Source organism: Gossypium hirsutum, chromosome D06, assembly GCF_007990345.1.
Source record: "Gossypium hirsutum isolate 1008001.06 chromosome D06, Gossypium_hirsutum_v2.1, whole genome shotgun sequence".
In the NCBI taxonomy this organism is placed as follows: domain Eukaryota; kingdom Viridiplantae; phylum Streptophyta; class Magnoliopsida; order Malvales; family Malvaceae; genus Gossypium; species Gossypium hirsutum.
The window spans coordinates 4,681,172-4,708,979 of record NC_053442.1 but is presented as its reverse complement, the minus strand read 5'-3'; the positions used below and the strand labels follow the sequence as shown (position 1 = coordinate 4,708,979).

General features: G+C 32.7%; 1 long non-coding RNA gene and 1 pseudogene across 8 annotated transcripts; one reads left to right on the top strand and one right to left on the bottom strand.

The window, feature by feature from the left end:
• Nucleotides 1-13,010: 13,010 nt before the first annotated feature.
• On the bottom strand, nt 13,011-18,553 carry LOC107901448 (alpha/beta hydrolase domain-containing protein 17A-like; annotated as a pseudogene).
• Nucleotides 18,554-22,312: 3,759 nt separating this feature from the next.
• On the top strand, nt 22,313-26,972 carry LOC107901449 (uncharacterized). 8 transcript variants are annotated; one of them, XR_005914414.1, is made up of 10 exons: nt 22,313-22,894; nt 23,514-23,623; nt 24,196-24,366; nt 24,472-24,550; nt 24,680-24,796; nt 24,907-25,114; nt 25,208-25,287; nt 25,375-25,535; nt 26,273-26,354; nt 26,523-26,972. It is a non-coding gene; the product is annotated as an uncharacterized lncRNA (long non-coding RNA). The 8 variants fall into 8 exon arrangements; XR_005914415.1 differs by having other exon boundaries at nt 24,472-24,562; XR_001685252.2 differs by lacking the exon at nt 23,514-23,623.
• The last annotated feature ends 836 nt before the right edge of the window (nt 26,973-27,808 follow it).

Below are 27,808 nucleotides of genomic sequence, written 5' to 3'. Positions count from 1 at the left end.
AAACCAATGATGTCAATTGCCCACACCCCATGATAGGTACCTTTGAATGTGTGGTGAAAAGTACATGGTTATGTGAATTTTTTAGTCTTAGCTTTCACCCATACCAGAATGGGTTTTAAATATCATACTCTGTTTTTATTTTTTATTTTTTATTTTTAACTTTATTCTCATTAATAACTTCTTTCTTTATACAAATTTAAATATCCAAAAACGTCTCTTATCACAACTTTTAATATCCCCTCGCTCACAAAATTCCAGCTCAACCATGCCCAATCCATCATCACCATCCTATTAGAGCATCAACATACAGAAATATTCAACATTAATTTCCTACTGAAACCCTTTTGGAGCTACTTATTACTTCGCTCCTAAAATGACAGTTTTTCATAGAATTACTTCACACTTTCTCTTCGTACCATGTGTAAGATTGGAAAAAGGGGTTACTAGAACCAACATTTTTGGCCCAAATTTGTTTTCTAGCACGCAAACAATTAGTAAAAGAGAATATTGAATGCACAGGTATGAGAATTCAACTTCAACAGCTCTAAAAAGGAAACCAAAAAGAAAAAAAAAGTCATTGATGAATTTAAAGCAAGACAGGGTCAGCCATGGCCAAACCTTTTCCAAAACTTTAATATCAACTTGGCGGTAAGCAAAGTTGAAACATGAAATTATATATAAATCGCAATGTGATCAATTGAACTTGATAGAAGGAAGAAGACTAAAAGCTATTCATCACGGTTAGATGTACCGAAAATGAATGATGCGAGCCTATAACAAAAGGTTCATCCTAGAGAATTTCACGAGAGTGACCAAATGTTGAAAATCCTCCCTCTACGGAAAATATTTTGGAGGGAAACGGATGCCAGATTGGGAGGAACCTTATGATTATAGAGAAGGTTTTTTTCTAAAGGAGCTTTGATTTTAAGCGAGATGGATGATAAACCTGCAAAGTCCTGTAAACTCAGATTCAGTTAGGAAATACTCCACTTAAAAAATGAGAGGACCAATGTAAAAACTCACAAATGGCAGTTTGAGTCCAAAAAAGAAAAAAAAAGAAAAAGAAGTGATGTGAAAAAATGAAAAGATAAAAATAAAAAATGAAAAAGTAAAAATGGAGAGGCTAAGGTGAAAACCCGCAAAGGGCGCCTTAGACCAAAGGGGATTTGAGTTGAAAACCCGAAAAGGGCGGCTCAAATATTGATCAAAATGGGGCATGAGATTATCGGAGCAGCTCAAATACCGATCAGAACGGGGCATGCAATGGTCTTGCTATACCTGAATCAATAGGAAAGGGTAGGCGACATCTTGGGGCATCGACAAATTACTCCTAAACACATGTTAAACTCAGAATGGTCTTTTGAAAGCCTGTACAGTAAAGTTCAAGCTGCGATATCTAGGGCACCTAATCCTTATACTATTTTTGTTATTCTTGGAACACTTTATTCATTTCCAAGATACGCATTCCTAAATCAATGTCTTTGCTATCCATCTTTATTATCCCTGATAATTTATTCATTTCGAGTTATGCTCAGAACTAATTCAATTTTATCCATCATTTTGTTCTCTTTGCAAGTGTGTTGCATTAGAGTAATGATTAATAGACTAATAAAACTTTCACAAGGAAAGTTTTGCATATTACTCTAGAAGTTTCTAAATAATATAGGAACCTTAAACAGGACTATTGTTTAGAACGCACCAAGTTCAAAGGTTGGAAATCTAATAAGGAAGAGTCTAAATTAAGACTGTCCATTTGAATTTTGTTGTCTAAAACATCGATTGAACAAAATGGCAATATGTCGTGTTGGTGACAAAGCTTAGATGAACAAGCAAGCAATGATCACCGAATAATAAGAAGAAGTTGTTCTTGGAAAAGAAAATTCTTCATTTGTGCGTGAGCATTTGGTAGGATACCCTGGGAATGGTGTAAGAGACCAAAGAGTTTCACATCCTGTATCATTGAATTGTGATAACAGAGGATTGAGAAAAGCCCAAATCTTTTTACTCTTGGGTTACAATGGGAGAAAGATGGTACAAATTTTGCACCCCAATAGATCAAACTTGGAGGTTTACAGTGGGGGGCAATCTGGTCAAGTGTTTCTTTAGAGACGCCAGCCGAGCAAGAAGAAGCTATAGCACATTAGCGATGAAAATTTAACTTTGAATAATGATAAACTAAGTGATAAAGAAGGATCATTCTCAAAACATGACATTCTGCATTCATTCAAATGTTATTCATACACGTCTAGTTAGGAGCATTTGATTCATTTTGATCATGTCATCCTAATCACTAGGCATAATTAGGTTCATAAATTGAATTATACAGGTCATGTTCCCCAGAGAATAAACCGACGAAACCATAGATCTTACTTCCTTAGCAGTGCAATGGAACAGATTGAAGCTACGACGGCGGATCTGGTTTCCCTGATACTGCAATTAAAAAGATTGAAGCCACAACGGCGGATCTTACTTCCTTAGCAGTGCAGTGGAACAAATTGAAGCTACGACGGCGGATTTGGTTTCCCTGATATTGCAATTAAAAAGATTGAAGCCACAACGGCGGATCTTACTTCCTTAGCAGTGCAGTGGAACAGATTGAAGCTACGACGGCAGATCTGGTTTCCCTGATACTGCAATTAAAAAGATTGAAGCCACAACGACGGATCTTACTTCCTTAGCAGTGCAGTGGAACAGATTGAAGCTACGACGGCAGATCTGGTTTCCCTGATATTGTAATTAAAAAGATTGAAGCCACAACGACGGATCTTACTTCCCTGACGGTGCGGTGAAACAGATTGAAGCTACGACGGCGGATCTGGTTTCCCTGATATTGCAATTAAAAAGATTGAAGCCACAACGGCGGATCTTACTTCCTTAGCAGTGCAGTGGAACAGATTGAAGCTACGACGGCGGATCTGGTTTCCCTGATACTGCAATTAAAAAGATTGAAGCCACAACGACGGATCTTACTTCCTTAGCAGTGCAGTGGAACAGATTGAAACTACGACGGCAGATCTGGTTTCCCTGATATTGTAATTAAAAAGATTGAAGCCACAACGACGGATCTTACTTCCCTGACGGTGCGGTGAAACAGATTGAAGCTACGATGGCGGATCTGGTTTCCCTGATATTGCAGTTAAAAAGATTGAAGCCACAACGGCGGATCTTACTTCCTTAACAGTGTAGTGGAACAGATTGAAGCTACGACGACGGATCTAGTTTCACTGATATTGCAATTAAAAAGATTGAAGCCACAACGGCGGATCTTACTTCCCTGACGGTGCGGTGGAACAGATTGAAGCTACGACGGCGGATCTGGTTTCCCCAACATTGCAGTTGAACAAATTGAAGATTACAGATCATATCTCCCTAAGCAGTAGTGGAGCAGATCAAGGATGGTGAATTTTACCTCCCTGAGGTTACAATGGAGTACATTGAAGCCAGTAATTCTATCTCCTTGGGCAGCAGTGGAATAGATTGATGATTACAGGTCTTATCTCCCTAGGCAGTAGTAAAGTAGATCGAAGATGGCAGATTTTACCTCCCTGAAGTTACAGTGGAGTATATTGAAGCCAGTAATTCTATCTCTCTAGTCGGCAGTGGAATCGATCGAAGAAAACAGATATTACCTTCATGTATTGGCGTGAAGTAGATCGAAGAAAACAGATCTTGTCTTCATGTATTGGCGTGAAGTAGATCAAAGATAGTAGATATTGTCTTCCCATACTGGTGGCGAAGTAGATCGAAGAAAACAGATCTTGTCTTCATGTATTGGCGTGAAGTAGATCAAAGATAGTAGATCTTGTCTTCATGTATTGACGTGAAGTCGAAGAAAGCAGATCTTGTCTTCATGTATTGGCGTGAAGTAGATCAAAGATAGCAGATCTTGTCTTCCCATACTGGTGGCTAAGTAGATCAAAGAAAACAGATCTTGTCTTCATGTATTGGCATGAAGTAGATCAAAGATAGCAGATCTTGTCTTCTAATGCAGGTGGCGAAGTAGATCGAAGAAAAAGGATCTTGTCTTCATGTATTGGCGTGAAGTAGATCAAAGAAAGCAAATCTTGTCTTCATGTATTGGCATGAAGTAGATCAAAGATAGCAGGTCTTGTCTTCACGTATTAGCGTGAAGTAGATCAAAGATACAAGTCTTATCTCCCTGAAGTTGCAGTGGAGCAGAGAGAAGTAACCAATCCAATCTCCTTTAACTTGCAATGGAGTGGATTAAGACCACAGATCTCATCTCTCTGAAATTGCAGTAGAGCAGATCGCATCAAACTTATCTTTAAGTTGTAGTAGAACAAATTGAAGCTACAAGTCTTATCTCTCTGAAGTTGCAGTGGAGCAGATTAAAGATAGCAAATTTTGTTCTTTTTAAGAAGCTACAACGTACGAAGCCTATCTCCCTAACATTGCAGTGGAGTGGATTGAAGCACTAGTTCCTATACCTATAAAGATGCAGTAGGAGAGGATGAAGCTATTTGAAGCCATTTTGCACTGAAGAAGTCGAGGCTCAGTAAGACCGAGCACAATTGAGCTTTTAGTCTTTGCTCTATTCCCGTTACACGACAATGAGCAAAGAGGGGCAGCTGTACAAACCCAATAATGCCCGGGCACAAACCAATAAACGGGCCCAAACCATTAACAGGCCCAACAACTAATTTTCAGACCCCAGCCCAAAAAACATCAAAATTTCAGAAACCCTAACAGCCCCTGCCTCAGCGCTGCAGCAGCTGGTGCCGCAACTACTCCCACGCGTTGCGCCCGTCGATCCCGCACATCGCGCCCTTCACCGTCGCGAATCTTGCGCCTTCCCCGCACGCAGTACCTGCAGCAACGAACGCAAATATGCCAACAAAAATAGAATAGATTCTTTTTGGATTTTGTTCATTTTTTTTCATTTTTCTGCTATTTAAAGCCTTGAAAAATCTGTAAAAGGGGGGATACAAAGAATACGCAGGAAATAGAAAAAAACACTGAGAATACAGATTGTTTTTCTTGATTCAAGGTGAAATCGGGTTCTTTTTTTCGTATTTTTTATTCTCTTTACTTCATTTGTTTTTTTAAAAGAAAAGGATAATAAAAGGAAAGGGAAGAGGCTTACCTGCGTGGTCTTGCCGATGAAACCCGAAGCTCGCTTCGCCTTGAACGACCAGGATCCGAACTGGTCGATTGGTTGAGGGCAATGGCGGCGCAGAAACGAAACCCTAGCAGAGGGTATTTGAACTTTTATTTATTTATTTATTTTTTCCTTTCATTCAGTCAAATGGTTTTTAGAGGAAAAAATTTGTTTTAAATAACAGATCAAAACGGCGCTGTATTGTCCAGGCCTTGACCCGCGCGGTAACCTGACCCGAAGGGGAGGATCCGCGCGCTCTGACGCCACATGATCTATTTGCGTGATTGGCCCTTCCATTTTGCGATGCACTTCAATTAAACTCATTTAGTTTTTTTTTTAATTTAGCCGCATCTTCCATTTCTGTTTCAATTCGGTCTTTCGTTGCGAAGCGTTTTGGAGGGTGGGATTAATTTCCCTTTCAGTCCCCCATAGTTGCTCACGTGTTCAAGTTTGTCCTCTTTTATTTATTTTCGAATCTACCCCATTTTTTTGTTTTTAAGTTCAATTTAGTCCATTTTAGATTTTTTCTATTTTTTTAAAATATTTATCGTTATATCATTATTTATTATTGTTATATTATTTATTATTATGGTTATTATCATTATTTCTATATTCATGCACGCATGGTTTTTACATAATATATATATGCATTTTTTTATGTATTACACACGCATATTTTTATATATAATATATACATATTTTTTAATATATATATATTTTTAAGCTTTTATGAATACATGCATATCTTTTATTCATACGTTTTTATATTTTTTTTATATTTTTTAAAACTTTTACATACTTTACTTTGTAAATATATACACATATACATTTTTTTTATCTTTATTTTATTTTCATGATTTTCGTACACATATATACATGCATTTATTATTAGTTTTTTTTTATTTGATGTATCTCTTTTTGTTTGCAAATTTACTTGTATATTGTACTTGTATATATATTTGTAAATATTTATTCATATATGTTTGAAATTAGGGTATCCATTTCATGTTATACCTTAACCCTTTTAGCATCCATTTTAAAAATGTATATTTTGATTTTCTCAAGGTATTTAAATCATCCTATTTTATAAATTCCAAAATATTTGGCATTCATGGTTCTCGTGAGAGATCGTGTCGTAACTTACTGGATCGCGATTATTTTTCGATGAATTTAGAGAGCCAAGTATTTGTTTTGCAATAAATTCATAAATTTTAAATAAAAGCTTATTCTTGGGAGTTCAAAAATGTTGGGTCCTAACTTACTGGTCTTGATATTTTGACTCCTCGAGATAAGAATTTTCAAAAGCAAAAGGCAATATTCGGGTATTTTGGAGATTTAAAAACATTGTGCCCTAACTCACTGGGTGTGGTGTTTTATTTCTTTGAAATATGAATGTCTTACTATTTTTTTTATTCATGAAATAAAGAGTTTCTTTTAAAATTTTATCAAATTTTCGACACCAAGACATTAACAAAAATCAATTTGGTACCAATTTTGGGCGTCACGAGGGTGCTAATCCTTCCTCGTGCGTAACTGACTCCCGAACCTGTTTTCTCAAATTTCGTAAACCAAAATTATTTTTTAAGGTGGGCCGATCACACCTTTATAAAGGATCGGTGGCAACTTCAGTTTTTGTTTTTTAAGGTGGCGACTTCAGTTTTTGTTTTTTAAGTCGATAACCAAAATTTTTATTTTCAAAAAAGCGGTTTCGACATACACAAAATACGAATCTCTATACTTTCAAACAAACAAACAAAAAAAATTTACTCTCTCCCATTGATAATCAATTAATCATTTTTTAACAATGGTTTTGGATTATGAAATAAAGGGTGTCAGGTTAGATATAACCTTCGCCACTTTCCTTAAAAGCACATTTAGTTCAAAAGATTTGTTCAGCTTCAATCATGTATTTTCAATCATAAGTTAAAAAGAGGTTTTTATGATACTTTTAAGTTTTTTTTTGTGTATTAAGAACTTTAATTAAATTAATCTTATGGTCGCCTAAGCAAGTGGGCTATCATCACCAATGACCATACTTCGGTCACCATCATTGGCTCTCCACCTTGTCTTAAATGGGATGAGCCGACCAACTTCACGTCAACCAAACCTTGTATGAACATATTTATTGGAAAAATCTTATAGCAATCATAAAAGGGTCTCAAAGTATAAGTAAAATAAAAATGAATGCAATTTCTAATGAATTTTTTTATCATGAAACTGAGTTCGACGTTCATCAATCTATAGCATACATGATGATTTAGATCAATTGGTGCCTTTGGAGTTTGCAGTTTTGAGTGCCATAGATTAATAGTCAATAAGAGTTGCTAGCATATCTTTGAAATCTTCAAACAAATTTGAAAACTATTACACCAAATCTGCAGCATTTTGGTTTTTTTTTTCTTTTCCTTTCCCTTTCAGCATTGAAACTATAGTCTTTGGTAACAGGGCAAAGCCAGAACAAATTTCTTAGAAGGGGCAGGATGAAATTTTTTTTTATAGTTTATATCTTTATAATTTTTAAAAGATTAAATCAAAATTTTATAACTTTAGGGGTCAAAGTATAATTTTACCTTTATTAATTTTAAAAAGATTTAAGAGACTTAAATGACAATTTTTTATTTGAGGGGCCGGTCAATGCCACCCCTAGAATCGCCTCTGCCTGGTACCTATTAATTAGGATGCACCTAATTTCTTTTCCAGTTTTGACAAAATGCTCTATTAGTACTGTATGCAATAGAAAATAAAAAAAGCAGGGACCTGGGAAATCTAGGGTTATTTGCTATGATGAGGACCAGGGAGATCTAGGGTTATTTGCTATGGTGGTACAAGTTTATGGAATTACAAAATAAAAAATCTGCACTTCAAGGATTCACATATCATAAATTAGTAAAAATTGGAAAGTTTGAGCTTAACATGAAATATAGAAGCTAAATTTTGATAACTTTCTAGAATCAAATCTTAATCTTGTCGGCGGAGGCATCAATCTCCTAGTTAGTTGTCGGTAGGGGATTTTTCAACTCTATTATTTTTAGTTTCAATCCACTTTATTTTCTTAAAATATTGTGTCGGTTTTTATTTCAATCCATTTTGTTTCTATGAAAGCAGTTGTTGTTTTTATTTTTGTTTACTCCATTTTTTTAAAAATTATTACTATGCATATATATATATAAGATTTGTCAAGACAAATTGGAAACCATTCTCAAATGTTCTTGTAGTATTGGATACTTAGCTCTTTGTTCATCATTGATAGTGGTATTTTTGAAACTCTTGACAACGAATTTTTTATTGATCGGAGTTCTTCGTCAAATTAATCTTATAATAGTAGATTAGAATGTAATTTTTGATGTATTAATTAAGGTAAATCTTGCTTAAGTGAAGACGATTTAAGGGGAGGCATAGAAAAACCCTTTGGAGGGGCTCCTCTCTATCATATTATCCGCAAGCAAGGAGCTTCTTTTGTCTGTTTTCTTCATATTCCTCATCATCTCCGATCGAACAAATTAGTCAGAACAGGTATTTATTGAATTTCAGTTTTTTTATTATTTTTTCGAAGTTGATAAACTATCTGGGAAAATAAGTAATAAGAAGAAAGTATTGAATTAAATTTTTATTTTTCTTTATATTTATATATATATATTAATTCTCTACCATTTCTTCCTATCCTAAACTATGTCAATGATAATTATATCAGGTATTAATATTGAAGAATCAGATGTTGTTGGGAAGAGTAGTCACAAACTCTAAAAATATAGTCTATCCTTTCTATAACGGTCATTTGATATAATAACATTTCGTTTAAACAGCTAAATTTCTAGTAGATTCGATTTTTTATGTTTTATTCTAACACTCTATAAAAACTTTTCACTTTTAATAGCAATAATAATGGTTAAGAAGTACATTCTTTATGGCCTAAAATTTTAACTAAAATTATAGTTATTTCATATAAGCAAGCCTATTAATCATAATTTATTGAATAAAAATGTTATTAATTAAAATGTTATTTCAATAATTTGTTTAAATTTCACATGAAAAAGATATTAATTAATCATATTTTATTAAGTGAAAATAATATTCAATTAGTGAAATTAAAGATATCAATTTAATAAACTATTAAATTCACTAATTAAATATTCTATTATGAATTTGGAACATTATAAAAATATAAATTGATTACTTGAATTTGATAACTCGTGATATTTTAATTTGAAAACTCGTGTTGATTAATTGAACTCGTGATAAATATAAAGGAAGTACGGATAAAATTCTTCAAACTTTCACAAAGTTCCCAATGTCCATGAAAGGAAGAAGAAACAAAAGTTTGCACTTTATGCAATTTAGTCTTTTTTTCCATTAAATCCACCATTTCATCCAAAATTCATGAAAATTTCTAAAGCCACCAAAAAGGAAAAGTGAAGTAGAAATCCTAGAGAGTTTGGTTATCAATTTGAAACTAAGACATTGGAGTTGGAAGTGAAAGAAGTTAAGAGAAAATAGGAAACCAATGTATTCAGGCTTGAAAATGAAGATGGAACTGTGAAAAAGCACAGGTATGTGAAGAAATTAGTTAAAAAATTAAGGTAAGTGGTTTAAATTATTATGTTATACTTATTGACGTGTTTAACTTGATGAGATATTGTAATAATTAATTTTGTATAATTATATATTTTCAATGCTCTAAGTAAAGATAATATTATGTTCATGTATGAACAGAGCGATGAATGATTTTAAGTGAATAATTAAAAGAAAGTAAGTGTGAGTGGTTTAATTATGAAAATTTGTAATTCAAAGTTTATTAGTGCGGATGATGAATTGTGTCTTTATGATGTTCAAAGTGGTAAATAATTATTTTGAATATTATTTGGATGAGTAAATTGAAAATGTTTTTGTTAGACGACAAAGCACAATTCACAGGACATAGGCGGGTGCCTGATATGGCTATAGTCTTGGGTGCGGTAGAGAATGTCATTTTTTGCATCAGTTAGTCACCAAACACGTCTTCCCACTTGTAAATAGGTGATAAAAATTTAAGCATTACATCAAGAATTTTACTTTTTTTAATTAAAATTTGCTTTTTTATTTTATATATTAAGGGGTTATTAATTTTCAAATATTTTTAACATAATGATATATATAAAATATATATTTCTATTATATAATTACATATTTATTATTTGATTTTATAAATAAAAGAGACATTAATTAAAAAGATGAATAAAAAAAATAAAAAGACTTAAAAATATATTTATTAATTAAAAATAAAAAAAAAAACCTTAAAACAAGATGAAATAAAAATTACAAATGTGTTTAAAAGAGAAATTGAACCTAAGACTTAAGAATGAAATAATTATTGTTAAACCATTTAACCAATGGAGTTTATGTATTAAAAATATTAATTAAAAAAAACTTAGAACAACATAAAATAAAAATACAATTGTGTGTAAGAGAGGAATCAAATCTAAGGCTCAAGGATAAAACAACTAACATTTAACCATATGACCAAAGCAATTGATTTTATTTTAAAAGTCAAAAAAATGCGTTTAAAGGGAAAATAAGTCCCGTTGGGCCCACTTTTCTGCCAATTGTGCAAAAAACATGTTCCTACACTCAATCCAAAATTGATTTATTTCTCTAATTTTTCAAAATTTCAACCTATTTTCAATATTATTTCTTGTCCTGACTAATTTAGCCTAGTACCTACTTTCCAATGAACAAAAGAATATTAAGTAAAATAAAGGTAAATTATTTGTTAGTATTTCTCATAAACATATATTCTTTATTACAACTAAGCTACAAAATAATTTTACTTTGAAACTTGAAACTAATATAAACAAATAAATATGAGATACATCTTATCTTATCTTATCTTATCTAATCTAAACTTGATCATAGATCTGACCTATAACACCCTAAATCCAGCCTAAATGTTATGGCCAGATCAGAAAGTGTTACTTAATTTTCTTGGAATATTCCAGTTTTCATAAATTTGAACAATTAGCATAATCCCTTAAAATTCCAAATTATTCGAAAATGTATCATGTCTGATTTTATTACTGAAAACGTTGTTGGTTTATTTTTCTAAGAACTTATTATTTTGCAGCGAAGACTCCTTAAAAGGGTGACCTTTTGGAAAACACAGTTTATTGTTGGAAAACCATTAATTTTGCAGAAAAACAAATTTTGTCGACTAAATGTTATTAAGAAAAATATGGAATTAAAGTTCTAAAATCCAAAACAGTCTAAAGAGTCCAAAAGTTACAAAACTCTCAAACCCAAATTTTAAGTAAGTCAAATTTAAGAAAAGATTCACTACACCAAAATAGTCTTTTAGCGGCGTTTCTAGCGGCGTTTTGATAACAAACGCCGCTCTAGATCAATCATTAGCGGCGTTTTACGGAAAACGCCGCTAAAGAATAAGCATTAGCGGCGATTTCTATAAAGCGCTGCAAAAACCTCGGCCTAACGACGTCGTTTTTTTGCGTATTCGGGGATTTGGTGGCATTTTTTATGAAGCGCCGCTAAAGCTCAGGGATTTAGCAACGTTTCTGAGAAATCGCCGCAAAGAAACCTAAGACTAACGACGCCGTTTTCTGAGCATTCGGTGACTTAGCGGCGTTTTTGAGGTAGCGCCGCCAATGTTCAGTACTTTAGCGGCGTTTCTGTGGAAGTGCCGCAAAGAAACATAAGCCGAATGACGCCGTTCTCTGAGTATTCGGGGATTTAACAGCGTTTATGGTGAAGCGCTGCTAATGCTCAGGGCTTTAACGGCGTTTTTGGGAAGCGCCGCCAAAAACCTAAGCCCAACAAGGTCATTTTACTTAGCATTTGTGGGATTTAGCGACGTTTATTAACAAGCGCTGCAAAATAATTATTTTTCTATTTGTTATATAATTGATTTATTTATATCAATTATAATTAGAAGTTTTCATTTAAGTTACCATTAAGCTGTTAAAATCAATGCCAGCCATATCGCTTTCTCAAAACCCTTAAACCTTAAAAACATAATCCTTAAAACCCTAAACCCCTAAAAATTTCATGTGGATATAATGTACATGTATATACACATATAGATATATATTAATGTAAAAGGTCATATATGTTTATAAAGAATTGTGGAAGCAGTACTTAATATTGATTAAAAATTTTTAGGGTTTAGGGTTTAAAAGGTTTAAGGGCTATAGTTTAAGGGGTTTTATAGTTTAAGGTTTAATGTTTAGTACTATATTGTAGGTTAAGGTTTAGGGTTTGTTATATTGGGTTTGGGATATTTAGTGTTTTAAAGTTTATTGTTTGGAGTTTAGTTTTTATAGTCAGAGTCTTACAGCACGTTTGGTTCGCTGTATTGGATTAGAGGTGTATTGGATTAGAGGTGTAATGGAATAGAGGTGTAATGGAAAAGCTGTGTAATAGCAAATCAACTGTTTGGTTGAATGTAATGGAATAGAGGCGTAATAGTAATCCTGTGTTTGGTTGAGTGTAATAGAGGTGTAATAGCATAATGAAAAACTAAAATGACTAGAATACCCTTAGCAGAAATTTGTTTTGGTAAATGATTATTGTTATTGTTATTTAAATTTTAATAAGATTATTATTATCAATAATAAATAATTTAATCATATTTAAACATAATTATTATTAAATATATTTTAATTAAATATATAATTTAATAAAATTCTTAAAAATTAAAGACTTTTTGACACTTGCGAAGGGTTGCAAATCTGGTTTTTACTGCTGCTTGTTCTCTTAAGATGATTAATGCCATGTAGCCTGCATAATAATCAGCTTACTGTTGAATCGAAAAACCAAAGCTTTTACCAGTTTGATTCCCAATTTTTTTAGCCCAAGGAAAACTAGCTTATGTTTGCAAGAGAGATCTCAACGGCCGAAACACAGGTCAAGCAAAACACCAAACTCATATTTCATGCCATAGTATAATCAAAAGATATTGGGAAAACCAAATACAAAGCCTCAGACGCCATAAGAATTAATAAAGAACAAAACCAGATTTAGTTCATCACAACATGAAATGTCAAACACTTGCATGGAGTTTTTTTTTCTTTACACGAAAGTAGTATCATCACCCTGTTCGTATTCTATCCAACAGATCAACACTTTTGCGAGCTCTTTCCAACTGATGGTCAACGTTTTTCCGGGACTTCTCATGGCAATCCACACTCCTTCGAGACTTTTCCAATTGATCGAAAGAGATTCTTAGCTTTTCTAGCTTATCCAAATTATTAGACTGGTTTTTCAACTTCTCAGGCCTGTCAGTGCTCTTCCTTGGTTTCTCCCTTCGATCAGTACTCTTACTTTAAACCTCAAATGCATCAGTACTTTTCCGAGACTGCTCAAATTGGTCTGTGCTTCTCCTAGAACTGTACCTTTGAGAAGGAGATTTCTCAACAGTTGATATGAACTTCTTGAGATGTCTTATATACTCAGGGTACTGCTCTAAATCACAGTGGTTCCCTCCTTTAAGCCATAGAGGTTCATACTTCTCTTTGCATAGTTCCCAGAGTTGCTTTCCATGGGAGCAATCAACAACTTCATCCGAAGTTCCCTGCACATTGATATAAACAGACTGGTCTCAAAAGCCATAACTGGTGGCCTATGAAATCATTTTCACCTTCTATGAGGTAATTTGCAAACAATATTCTATGTGGTAGTCATTTACTAGTTCAATAAATGAAGACAAATACAAAGGAAACATTGACAGTCAAATCTTATAAACTATACTGACACAGGTATGAGAATATGTCTCTCTCTCTATATATGGAAAAGCAATATAGCACACGTACTCGTATTGGATTTACTCTGGAGTTTGAGTAAAATAGATCAAATATTTTTATGCACTATGAAAGTATAAGGAAGCCAACAAATTGAAAATTTTGATCATAATCCGGAATCATGCATTAAATTGAATATAAGGATGAGGATAACTAACCTTAAATACAACCTACAGAAGATTTACTTGACTAAGCAAAAGGAGCCAAGAAAACTAAATTTCAGCGCACTGTCTAATGGAATTATCCATATATGGCAGAGATGCAGAAAATTTTCAACAATGTCAACTTAAGGCAAGGTTTCCAAACCAAAATTCAGGCATAGTAATCTGGGTTAGCCATCAATGGGGTCCATACAGACCATTCTTTTCACTTCAAGATACTGCTCAACAATCCTCCCTAGATATGGATAATCTGTCCTAACAGTAGCCAATTTATTTGTCCTCATAAAAGTAAATTAACAGAGATTGATATTTTTAATTCTTTCTAGGTAGCAAAACAAGGGTGTGGAATCTTCATCGTTTCCTATAGTTATTTGTTGACTATCTAAAGAATAAACTAATAACAAAATGATGGTCAATCATAAAGAAAACAATGGTTCAATCATGATCCTCTTACTTCTTAATTTACACCTCAGTAGAGAAGATGAAAGGGTGTTTAAGTTGCAAGAACTCTTAATTCTATGGACTCCAATTAATTTACTTTGTCCGGAATGCCAATCCTCTAAAACTTGCAATTATTTACCCATTGCCAAGACAGCTATCTTTTGTTTGTACTTGAGACACTGCATGGGCCAAAGTTCAATGCAGATCTATATTTTGTCAGACTTGACTGAAAGAATTGGACCTTCAAGAGAAACACCGTAGCACTAAACATGACAAAATCAATGATCAGATATGACTTTATGTGAATCAAAACTGTAGAAAGGTCTACAAAATTCATTGATAGCCCCCCGCACCCCCCCCCCCCCGCGCCAATATTTTCATTCAGACTGCAGGCCAAAAGCTCTAATCATCAATTCATCATCCAATGAAAGTGGATCCAGGGAACTTTGGGTAAGAACAGATAAGTTATTACAACAAACATATCAAAGGAAAATGTAGGGGAAAAAATTAAAATTCAAGATATCATATGAAGAAAATGTTGAGTGTTGCTTTAGTATGTCATCTTTCAATAATGGGGGTATCCTTTCAAGTTTCAACCTAAAAAAGTTCAAAAGTAATTTTGGACTTTGAAGAAATAAAAGAAAAATGAGAATTCTTTAAGTTCCATTATAATTATGAAGAATTCAATGTAAAAAAGATAAGAACAATATAAGTAACATAATGGCTCAAACATAAAGAGATATGTTTGCATGTGGTAGGCTTATGAAATTTATAATATATGAAGTCTTATAGACTGTTAGGATTACAGATACTTACATGAATGATAAGAACCGGACAATTGACAAGTGGAATTTTATCAATATTCTGCAAACAAACAGCCCAAAAAAGAACACATTATTTTTGCAATATTCACATAAATAAATCCTTATTAGCAGAATAATCTGGAGAAGCAAACTTATACAGCTTTCTGTTACCTTATAAATGTCAAACCAATATGTACGCTTTACAGGATACATTACTCTTAAACCAGAAAGTATGGGACTGTGCAAAACAACAGCTCTTAACCGAGGCAGTCGAGCTGCTAGATCCAAAGTGGGGCCACTACCAACAGATTAACCATAGAGGATGATATCTTCCTGTTTTGTACCATAGCTCTCTTCAAGACATTTATATGCAGCTTCAATATCTGCATATGTGCTCTGCTCACTTGGCTGTAAAAAGATAAAAGTAAGAAAGAGCTTTATATAATCCTATCACCTTAGAGATAATAACCATATCTTTTACAGAGAGATAACTTTAATTTTCCTTTCCTTTCAAAACAATATGTTTATTTTATATACCTTTCCAGAAGATTGTCCGTATCCAGAATAGTCATAGCTGCAGAATATCACAGAAAATCTATTAGAAACCTATACACCATTAGTTTATTTAAGGAGTAGCTAAACTGAAGTTTCTTCAACGGATAAGAAACATGCACAAAAAGGTCATTCCAAGACATCAATCATAATTCCTAGAGGTATGAACAAACAAATCCATCATTTTTCCCTTTGGCATGGTGATAGCTTCTTGCACCAGACGGTAAAATATTCACTTAAGGCTAAATGAAAATGATGAAACCTTAATTGCTAGCCAATGAAGACCAATTTACCAGGTTAAACTAGCAATTCTTGGTTATCCAGATTCTTTACTTTTTTACAAAAGTAAATGTACTCAACACATATTCAGATATGGTATTGGCATACAGTCCTTGAAAAAAACATAGAAAAATTTAAGCATAATCGTTGTAACATAGTGGCAATGTAATGGTAATTAACTATAAAGTATCAAGATGAACAAGACTAACAGCAAGATCTAATCCGTCTGATTTCATCTAAGCTAACATAAAAGCAATGCAAACCCATAAACTGATTTCCATGTTTAATATCTAGCAACATCATCTCCCAGAAGAAGATCGTTCAGCTCCTTTCCAAATTAAATCACACTGTTAAAGGAACCAAATAGCCAATAAAGTTTGCATACCACCAAACATATCTAAATTTTCCATCTAATATCACCCACTCAAAGCTCCTTTCACATAGAAATCTCCATTTCTAGTCGATTCAATGAATTCAAGAACTAAATGGGAGTTTTGGTGTGCGGCGCAGATAGGGTTGGGAGGAAATGGGGAAGAGAAATTAGTCACCGAGACGAGAAGAAATGATGAGGACAGATAATCAACGGAAGCAGTGGGAAATGGGAGGAGAAATTTCGAGGACAGCAGAGGAGAGGGTCGGGTAGGGAGGGAGGGTAAAACAGAGAGATGGGGAGGGAAGCCGGACGCAATAGCTATTACAGCGAATTGGGAAGGGATTAGAAAACACAGCAATTTGGGGATTAGGGGCGTAATGTAATACGCGCGTAATACCTATTACAGCGAACCAAACGCCGGAATAGGGGCGTAATGTATTACAAGCGTAATCGGGGTGTAATGGATTGGGTAATACACTGAACCAAACGCTCTCTTAGTGTTTAATTATGGTTTTAAGGGTTAGGCTGGTATTAGGGTTTAAGGGTTAGGGATTTTGATAAAAAAATATAAACAAAAGTTATTTTTTAGGGTTTAAACAAGCAATATACGATTCTTTTTAATTACTTTTAATTGTAACTTATAATATATATTTATGGTTTAAATTAAGTTTAGGGTGTTATAGGGTATATCATATTAGAGTTTAGGGTTTAATGTTTAGTGTTTTAGGTTAGTGGTTAATGTTTATTATTTGGATTTCGGGTTTACGGTTTAGGGTTTAGTTTTTATAGTTAGTGTCTTACTTTTTATGGATCTAAGGGTTTAAGGTTAATAAAAAAGGACAGAAATTAAATTTATTTTAGTGTTTATGCATTAGTGGCGTTTTAGTAAAAAATGCCACAAATGTGGATTAGTATGAAAAACGATGACGTTTTACTCCGTTTTCCTGTTGGCGTTTATAGAAAAACGCCACAAATTTGTTTCAGAAATGGAAAAACGTTGCGTTTTGATCTGTGTTCTCAGTGGCGTTTTCAACCGCACGCCGCAAAAGGTTAGAAATTAGTGGCGTTTTTTAAAACGCGCCGCAAAATTTGTGCCTGATACTGCAAAACGTTACGTTTTAATGCAAAATTTTAGTGGCATTTTTTGCAAAACGCCGCAAAAGGACTATACTTTTGGTGGACTATATTTTTTGCAAAATTTGTATCCTGTAAGTGGGAAGTTATCCTGTAACTGGGAAGGGGAACGGCGTCGTTCTGTTTTTCTCCAGTAGTGGCGCTTTTTGAAAACGTCGCAAAGTTTTATTGGGAGTTAATAAAACTGCGCCGTTTTACGTTGCTATTAGTGGCACTTTACATGAAATGCCGCAAAATTGTAGTTATGTTTATCGAAATGTTGTCGTTTTGTCTATGGTATTAGTGTCGTTTATTTGAAAACGCCACAAGATTGAGTTAACTGTTAGGGAAACGACTTCGTTTGATCTTATATTTAGTGGCGCTTTACTTAAAATGCTGCAAAATTGTTCAAACATTTATAGAAACGCTGCCGTTTTTTTAAATGTTATTAGTGGCGATTTTTCGAAAAAGCCACGGGTTTGAGGTAAGTGTTGATGAAGCGACTGCGTTTTGATTTATAGTTAGTGGCGCTTTAGTTAAAACGCTGCCAAAATGTTTTAACATTGATCGATACGAGGCCGTTTTGCTGTATTATTAGTGGCGTTTATTCAAAAACGCCACAGGTGTGCGCTATTTGTTGATGAAACGACTGCGTTTCGACTTATAGTTAGTGGCGCTTATTTATAAACTCCGGAAATGGTTAATTTTTTAGATGAAAACGGCGTCATTTTTTTCCATCATTCTGACCAAAATTGGAACCCGATATTTTTCTCCATCAGTTATCCCCCAAAACCTCTATCAGTTATCCCCAAAATTCATTCTCCCCCAAAATCCCTAAAATTTCCCCTAATCCCTAACAGCTCCCCAAACCCGACCACCTGCTACTCTGCCGTCTCCTGTGCTGCATCACATTCTCCGTCCGCAACCATCGGTAAGTTCGTCCTTTTAAGCAAGTAACTGTTTTTTTATTTATTTTTCCCTTTCCTCTCGTCTTGCTTCCAGTGAAGGCTAAAGCAGCTCCTTTCTTTCAGCTACCGACGGTTTGAAGCTTCGAACTTTCCCAGAAGCTCCAAGGCTGAAACCGAGGAGAAGATGTTAAAATTACACTTTTCGGACTCCATCTTCAGTTTTGGCCGATACCCTTTCCAAGGTATAAAGCTCTCGGTATTAATTTCATCATTTTAATTCAAGCTTTGTGTCCTTGGTTCTGATATGGGGTACTTTTATTCGACTCGTTCATGCTCAAAATTTGGGAAAAAGAGAGTAAATTAGTCGATGCTTTTGATTAGTTTGATAGTGGGTAACATACCATGTGTTTCTTTTATGCTAAACACTGCTTTGCTCCTTTGGATTTGGAACCATTTGATGGAAATATAATTCCACAATTTATCATCTACCTGAAAGCAATATTTATTTCTGAACTTGTTAAGGGAAACTGTTAAATAAATCCCGGATGTGCTACTGTTTTGAAAACTTATTTGGTCCGGTGACTGTCATTAATTTCTATCTATATTTTGTTTTTCTTAAATTTTCATCCAAAGGTACCTAATGGGTATTCTTCAATTTTTGTTTTAATACTTGTTCGGTTGAGTTGAAGCCAATCCATTGTTTATACAATAGACATGAAAATGGTGATTGCAAATAGGTATAGTCGTTAACATCTGGCATGTTAAAATGTAAAATAATTTTTTAATATATTTTTTATATTTTTAATTTAACTTTGCAAAATAGTTTTTAAACATTCTTTTATAGTACTATATAATGTATTTCAAATAATAACAATAATAATCTAAACAATTAAATTCCATTTTTTAATATATAATATTAATTTTGGAACTAATTAATTTAATAACAAGTTTATTTAAATATTAAATTTTATTAATAAATATCAATATCTAATCCAATAACCATTCTGCTCAACTTCAATTTATCATCTACCTAAATATTATAATACAAATTTAGATATGTTTTTGTAATAATTTATTTAAATTTGTATATGGTAAAATATGGAAATGTAAGAATGTTTGCAATAATTAATTTTAGTTATAAAGCAATATCTCTAGCAATATGAATGGTAAAATATGAAAATGTAAGAATGCTATAGATTATATGATATATACACAGGAGGATACTGTTAAAGTAGCAATTCATCATGTAGCTTATATAATATGATAGTTTAATTGGCAAACGTGAAATAGTGCAGTGGATGAAACCCAATATTTTCTAAGTATTTGAATTTTTTTAAAATCGGTAAAGTTTTAAGCTGCCATTTAATGTTTCCAAGTAATATTTGGTTGTGATATCGCTAAACTTTTACATATTTGATAGCTAAACTGAAAAAATATTTGCTGCTAACTGATCATGGTTCATCTATTGTAGGCAGAATTAATATTTGGTGCAACTTAATACATATCTGACCATTGACCAAATCACTTAACAAAATAAAATTTTCTGACTGCAGTCTCTCTTTGCTGGTGAGAGTGAAGTAGACAAAGTTGAGTGAAATATTAAGGTATGTTTTAGTTCATAACTTAAATTAGTAATAGTTTTATCATGATGATTTTTGAAAAATGTTTCTTTTGGGGCTCTGGTTTTGTATATATGTAATTGGTTTTGGATGTTTTCCTTTAGCTTATGTTTCATTTTACTTATTTTACAATTGCTATATATGTTGAGCAAAATAGAAGCAATTTAATAAATTGTAGTGGGAATTGGATTAAAATTTTTTATTTTAAAATTATTCGAAATTTCTTAACTATACGTTACATTAAATAACAAATTAATCCACTTTCTTTTCACATTTAAGTTTCATTGATATCAAATATGCTTAATTGTTGTATACATATTATTCCATATCGCAAGTAAATTATTTTGAAAATGAAGGTTATTTATGTCTAAATAATATAAACATTTGGTTAAAAGCTTGTATACACTACACAAAAATAGGCTTTTAGCGGCGTCTTTAGTGGCGTTTGTATAAAAAATGCCACTAAAAATCAAGCATTACCGGCGCTTTTAAAAAAACGCCGCTAAAGATTAAGTATTAGCGGCGTTTTTTGAATTCGCCACTAAAAATGAGAATTAGCGGCATTTTTCGAAAAGTGCCGCAAAAAAATCAAGTCCCAACGACGTCGTTCTTTGAGTTTTCGGGGCTTTAGTGGCGTTTCTCAAAAAGAGCCGCTAATGCTTGAGCCTTTAGCAGCGTTTTTAGGAAAGCGCCGCTAATGCTCTGGCCTTTAGCGGCGTTTTTGTGGAAGCGCCGCTAATGCTCTGGTCTATAGCGGCGTTTTTGGTGAAGCGCCGCTAATGCTCTGGCCTTTAGCAGCGTTTTTGGTGAAGCGCCGCTAATGCTCTGGTCTATAGCGGCATTTTTTATGAAGCGCCGCTAATGCTCTGGTCTATAGCGGCGTTTTTGGTGAAGCGCCGCTAATGCGCTGGTCTAGTCTATAGCGGCGTTTTTTATAAAGCGCCGCAAATGCTTTGATCTTTTGCGGCATTTTTCGAAAAGCGCCGCAAAATGTATTTTATCTTAATTGGTATATTTATATTAATTAAATAAATTTTAATTTATTTGTAATTGAATATTTAAAATCTTTAAAAAAAATAGTGACATGTAGATATTAATTTGAAATAAAATACATGGAAAAATAAAATACTATTATTTAAAATATTTTTAAAGTTTTTTGGGTACATAATTACTGATTGTGTTTTAATGTATATATTAAAAAATTTCTTATATAATCGTAAAAGAGATAGTATTAATTTTAAAATATTAAATTAATTATCACTATAGTTTAGGGTTTTTTGTTTAAGGTATATGATTAATTTAAGATTTAAGGCTTGTTTAGGAGTTACTATTTTAAGGTTAATTTAGGGATCAATATGGATTTAGGGATTATGGTTTAAGGGCTGGGATTTAAGGTTTAGGGGTTTATGTGTTATATGTTAGGGGTTAATAGTTAGAGATTTAGGTTTTATGGGTTTAAGGGTTGGGGTTTAAGGTTTAAGGGGTTATGATTTAGGGTTTAAAGGATATGAATTAGGGGTTTAGGGTTTAGATCAATTAATGTTTTTTAATTTATATTTTAAATAATTTCTTATATAATTGTAAAAGAGATAATATTAATTTTATTATATTAACATTATGATTATAGTTTAAATTATTTAAAAGATAATAGATAAACTTTATATATATTAAATGATTTAGGATTTAAAGTTTACTTGAGATTTATTAAATGATGAAATTTTATACAATCAATTAATGCTTTTATATTTAAAAATATTTAATCTAAACCATTTGATATATTTAAATATTAGATTATAAAAAAAACATTGATAAATAAATTTAAAAAAAGTAACAAATTAATATGGATAAGTAACTATCTATTTTGGATAGGACCAAATTATAACAAATAAAAATAAAATACAAAAACTAAAAATTATAATTTTTATCTAATTCTTTTAAATATTACTTAACATTGCCAAAAAATTATTTATTTAAAATTTATATGAAAGATATAATAATTTAATATAAAAATTATAAAAACTAGACCGTTAGCGGCGTTTATAGAAAAGCGCTGCAAAAGAAGAGCAATAGTAACGTTTTTCTTCCAAACACCACTAATATTTTACAAAACGACGTCGTTTTGTGTTTATATATTTTTTTTGGATCCCAAAATTTCAAATGATATATTCTTTTTTTCCCCTTCTTTTTCCCAAAATCGATTCCCCCCATCCCCAGAAATCTTTCTTTTTCCCCATTTTATTTTTCCCAAACCATTTCTCCCCTACCCTGATTCCCTTTATTTTCCCCCCCAAATTCCCCAAATTGGCAGCCCTCTGCATCTGCTCAAAGGGTACAGATTCTTCTTCTCTTATAGTTAAAAAGCTGTCATTTTTCAACCAAATCCAAACCCTAAACTGCTGTCTCTCCCAATTTCTTCTTCACTTTGAGGTTTTCTTGCAAGAGTTTATAGAGAGGTGAGACCAAGTAATTTTGGGTTACAACAGAGAAACCAAAGTAACGAAAAAGGTGGATATAGGTGGGATCTTGGGTAACCGAGATTCGAAGCTAGGCAAATCAAGCATACCCAGGAGACGACAATGGGTTAAAAGAAGAGAAACATGGGTGGTTATACTTGGTGTCATCCTCCATGCCGTTTACATGTTAAGCATTTTCGACATCTACTTCAAGACCCCCATTGTTCATGGCATGGATCTTGTCTCCCATCGCTTCTCTCCTCCTGCTAAACGCCTTGTTCTTCTTGTTGGTAAACCCACCTTTCTTCCCTTTTAGGGTTCAACCCCCCTTGATTTTGTTGAATAGGATTGATAGTGAAAAATGGCTTGTTGAGTTTGATGCAAATCTGGCAATTTAGCTAAATAAAAACAAAGAACCTTTTGGGTATGTTAGTTATTTACTTATTTTAGCTTTATACTAAAAGGCTAAGTTTTTTATATAATTGTTTCCTTTTCGAGTTTAGTTTTGATTGTTGTATGCTGGAGCTGGATCTAACATGGAAATTACTTCCTCTGGTTGTTTCTGGATTTTGCTTTCCCTAGATTTTGGCAACATTAAAAAGAAAATGATAAACTTGTTGCATGAAGAAACAAAAATCCAAGGCTTTAAAATGAGAGTTAAAAAGGAAATTATTGAAACAAATCTAAATGAAAAACAAAGTAAAACCCAGAAGAGGATCTAAAAGCTGAGGATTTCTATTTATTAAAAGACAAAACAGAAACGCAGAAAATCAACTGCCAACCAATAAAATAAAAGCCTTTAAAAAATCGAAGAAAAAACAAGAATGGAAGAAATTCAAAAAAATAAAAAAATAAAAATCTTTGCTTGGATTTAGAGATAATGGAGATCGAAAGCGTATGAATTTGCAGGAAAACGAAGCTTGATGAAGTTGGATTGAGAAACAAACAAGAAAACCAACGGATTTATCAACTCTCCATAGCCCGCACACCAGCAAGAAGCTTGAGAGAAAATTAGAAATGTGTATATTAGTTATTCAGTATTGTGAATGTGGTTTTTATTTTTTGCCTTAAAATATATATTAAAATTTCAATTTTAATATTTTGAGAAATAATTAAGATTTTAAATCAAAATAATTTGAATTATGCTATTTAGCTCGTGTTTTGTTTTTTTTTATAAATAAATATTAATTTATCATTTGAGTCTACAAATATTTTGATTATTGTTGTTTATATAATAATTAATTTTATTGAAACTGTATAAAAATTCTAAAAAAAAAAAAGTAGTAGTGTTGGATAGATTTTACAAATTCAAGATCTAATCTAAATTACTATTTTAATTACTGTTGTTCTAAAAAAAAAAGTAGTAGTGTTTATAATTTTAAACTGTATTTTAAATTCACCTAAAATTTGTTGAATTTGTTTTTGATTCCCATATTGGTTTCATATACTTATGTCCTCGTATTGAGAAAAATATTTTATATAATCTCTCTTCAAATTAGCATTTATGCGTTGTGTGCTCAAAAGGCATGGATCTTTTATCTTATCTGGCTGTTACTTAGTGAGATAAACTACGTATGCTTCTACTCTTCAGCTTCTAGTATGTCTCCGCATGTTAATGCGTAAATGTGTTTGTGAGAACATCAGCAAAGATGATATTCAAAAGCTGTTTCCTAGTGAGGTTCTTCCTGAATTAGTAAGACTGTTGACACTTTTGCTGCAAAAGTTTCAAAGAGAATGGCGTGCAGATGTACACATGGATAAGGTCAGGAATTTTATTTTGCTCTATCTTAGGAATATTTATCCCAAATTTAGTTGGATCATGGATGGTATAGGTAACAATTTTACTTCTTAAATTAATTAAAATCAGGTTTCTTTGCCACGCTTAAAGACAATGGCTTGGAATTTGCCATGGATGCCTTTATGTTACAGATTGGAGATTTTCACATGTATGGAATTGGGTAATTGAGAAAAATATTTAAAATGTTAACATAATATGTACTTTTCTTTGATTGCATGATTTTCTTTATTTTCCCAAAGTAGTGATATGATGTTTTTTTTACTTGCACTTTCTGCAGCTCCAAAATGATATGCAGTGTCCACAAGAGTCGGATTTGTCATTCCAATTAGCCAAAGAAACACTGGATACAATGCTGAAGTCTGTGTACATTATAAGAGATCAGTTGTCGAATATGGTTGGTGCCATGGCTGAGTTTGCCTTTTCACTTCCAATCCATATTTTAGTAGAAGCAAACATATTTCAGTTTCAAAATATAAATATGTTTTCTTTTTTTCCTTCTTTCAGGGTGAGACATAAAATGGACTTTTCTGCCTGGAAATCAATGCAATGTAATTTACCGTTTGTACACATAAAATGGTGCAGGCAAACTACTTCCCTCAAAATCAACTGCTTTTTTTTTTTTTTAAAACCTGCGTATGTGAAGAAAGCAGCGGATCATGTTGCGTTGACTTTTCATTTTCCCCTAAACTTTAAACTCTCCGTCAAACAACCGGTAAATTCAATCTTACTTTTAAAAGAACTTGATTTCATAGGTAGTAATCTCCAATCACACTCTTAAATAAAAGTTTCATTCACTTCTTGGTAGGTTAACTCCTGGAATCTTGCGGTTGCTCAAGCTTGAAAAGTCACTTGGCAAAGAAGCCATGAATAAATTTAGCAACCTCGGTAAGTATGTTTCGACTAAGTTGATTCAGTTAAAAAGCTTAACATCTTACTGGACCTGAGTTGGAAGTTCGTTCTACCAACTTGTAGGAATCGAGGGTTTCGAAAAGATTTTCTCATCTGATAAGCTCAGTCAAGGCAGCAAGCTTCAAAGTATCACAACATTGGCTTTGCTTGCGGAGGCAGTTTCAGATTCACAAGCCAAGTGTGCCGCTCTCATCACTGAATCATCTAATTCAGAGTCTTCCCAGGTGAACCTTACTACCATTAAAGAACTTAAACAGAAACTGGATAACATGCATAGTTTACTGCTGCAATTGCGGGTTCAAATTTGAATTTCTTTATCAAAAAAATATTTGCTTTTGATCATATAGTTTTTACTCATTCTTTATGTATATAGTAAACATACTATAACACATGTCTGAGTATATGAGGTTTATTAAGCATTGATGAAAGAAATTTAGTTGGTGTAATCCGAAATTTTGTTCATGTTTTTTTTACTTAGTTATAAATAAGGTAACAACTAGTTCAATCGGTTCAATCATCGGATTTTAATTATTTTTGAGAATTTTTTAAAAAAATTTGAGGTTTTTTCATTATATTTTAGTTCATTTTCATCCTTTGTTTTTTGAAAAAAAAATTATGATATTTTTTTTATGCACTGCTTGAAGTAAATTTAAAATTTTGGGGGGTTAAAAGTAAAAATTTTGTTAAAAAAAGTTAAATTGAATATATAATAATTGAGAGATTAAAATTGATCTTATTCCATTTAACGAAAGGTGTAAGGCCATTGTTTGCCCCTAAGCATATATTCTGAATATATTCACAGACATTCATATATCCAAATGAAAATATTAATCTTTATAATAAAAAAATTAAAAAAATAATTAATCAACTTTATCTTCCAAAGTGTTTCTATTCGTCCTATGAATTGTGTTTCTACTTTATTGAACCCTGTTTCAGTCTATTTCTTTGTATCCTTTTGCAGGTTGGTGCTTCTTTGGAATCTCTTGCTAAGGGTACTAAGAACTCAATGGGCTTGTCAACAATTGCACTGAATTGCACAGAAGGTGGTCACAATAAAAACCCTAGATAGTTGGCTATGAATTTTCTTGCTTTTTTTTTTCTAAGCGTCCAAAAGTATAGTTTTTTTTTATCATTTATTTTAGGTGAACGGTTGTAGTAGAAGATCTCATGGGAATTTTGTTTAATTGATGAATGCTACTGTGGTATAACAGCAAAAATTGTGAGAGTGGAGGTGGGGGAAAGAAGATGAAAGCAAAAAGGGAACTTGGTGATAGTGTAGACGGGGAACGAGACTTAAAATGGCAGAGGGTTGTGGATTCACCATCTTCACCTCCTGAAGAGTCACTTGTGCCTTATAATGACGATGAAGATGATGAAAGAAGAGCATTGAATCACATAGGCAACAGAGAAGAAGATGGTCATAGAGTTGAAAGTGAAGAAGAAGATGAAGATGATCCATATGGGCTAGGATCAACTCCAGGGAGGTCAAATCGCCGTTTTAGTATATAAATTTTCAAGTTTATTACTGTACATTTTGAACTTGTGCATTTTTTTTTTGCAATCAATTAGTTGAACTATTTGAACTTGTAATTTTGCTATTTAAATATTAACATGATTTTTCAATATTTTAACTAAAAAAATTAATTTATTAGATGATTAAATACTATCTTTTTGACTAAAAGTATATATTTAATACTAATTAATTTTTGATATTAATAATGTTTGATTTTAATATTTAATATTTTAAAATGTTTTTTAAAAACTTTAGTGGCGTTTTTCCATAAGCCAAAGAATGGTATTTTTAGCGGTGTTTGTAATTAAAGTGTCGCTAAAGGTCTTATTTATAGCGGCGTTTGTAAGAAAAGCGCCGCTAAAGGTCTTGGTCTATAGCTACGTTTGTGAGAAAGCGTCGCTAAAGGTCTTGATCTATAGTGGTGCTTGTTAGAAAAGTGCCGCTAAAGATCATGGTCTTTAGCGACGTTTTTTGGAAAAGCGCCGCTATAGGTCTTGATCTATAATGGTGTTTATGGAAAAGCGCCGCTAAAGGTCTTGATCTATAGCGTCGTTTGTAGGAAAAGCGCCGCTATAGGTCTTGATCTATAGTGGCGTTTGTGGAAAAGCGCCGCTAAAGTTATCGACGCTGTCATTAGCGGCGTTTTTCGTGGCGCTTCTCAAAGCGCCGCAAAGACTTTTAACGACGCTAAGAAGTGCCGCTAAAGGCCTAAAAAAACGCCGCTAAAAACCTGTTTTGGTGTAGTGATAGTTTGCAAATATGTCTCCAAAATTTTTGTTTTTCCTTTAGTTGCTATTTTAATCACGAAAAATTTTCTTTTATTTAATTTGAATCATGGAAAAAAAATTCAAACTTTTAATTTATTTTTAAGTTTAATTTTAGATAACTTACAAAAATTCAGCATTTCACTAACAAAACATACATAATTAGTTAATTCAAAGTTATTTTTTATTTGTTTTGAAGTTAAAATTCACATAACATACA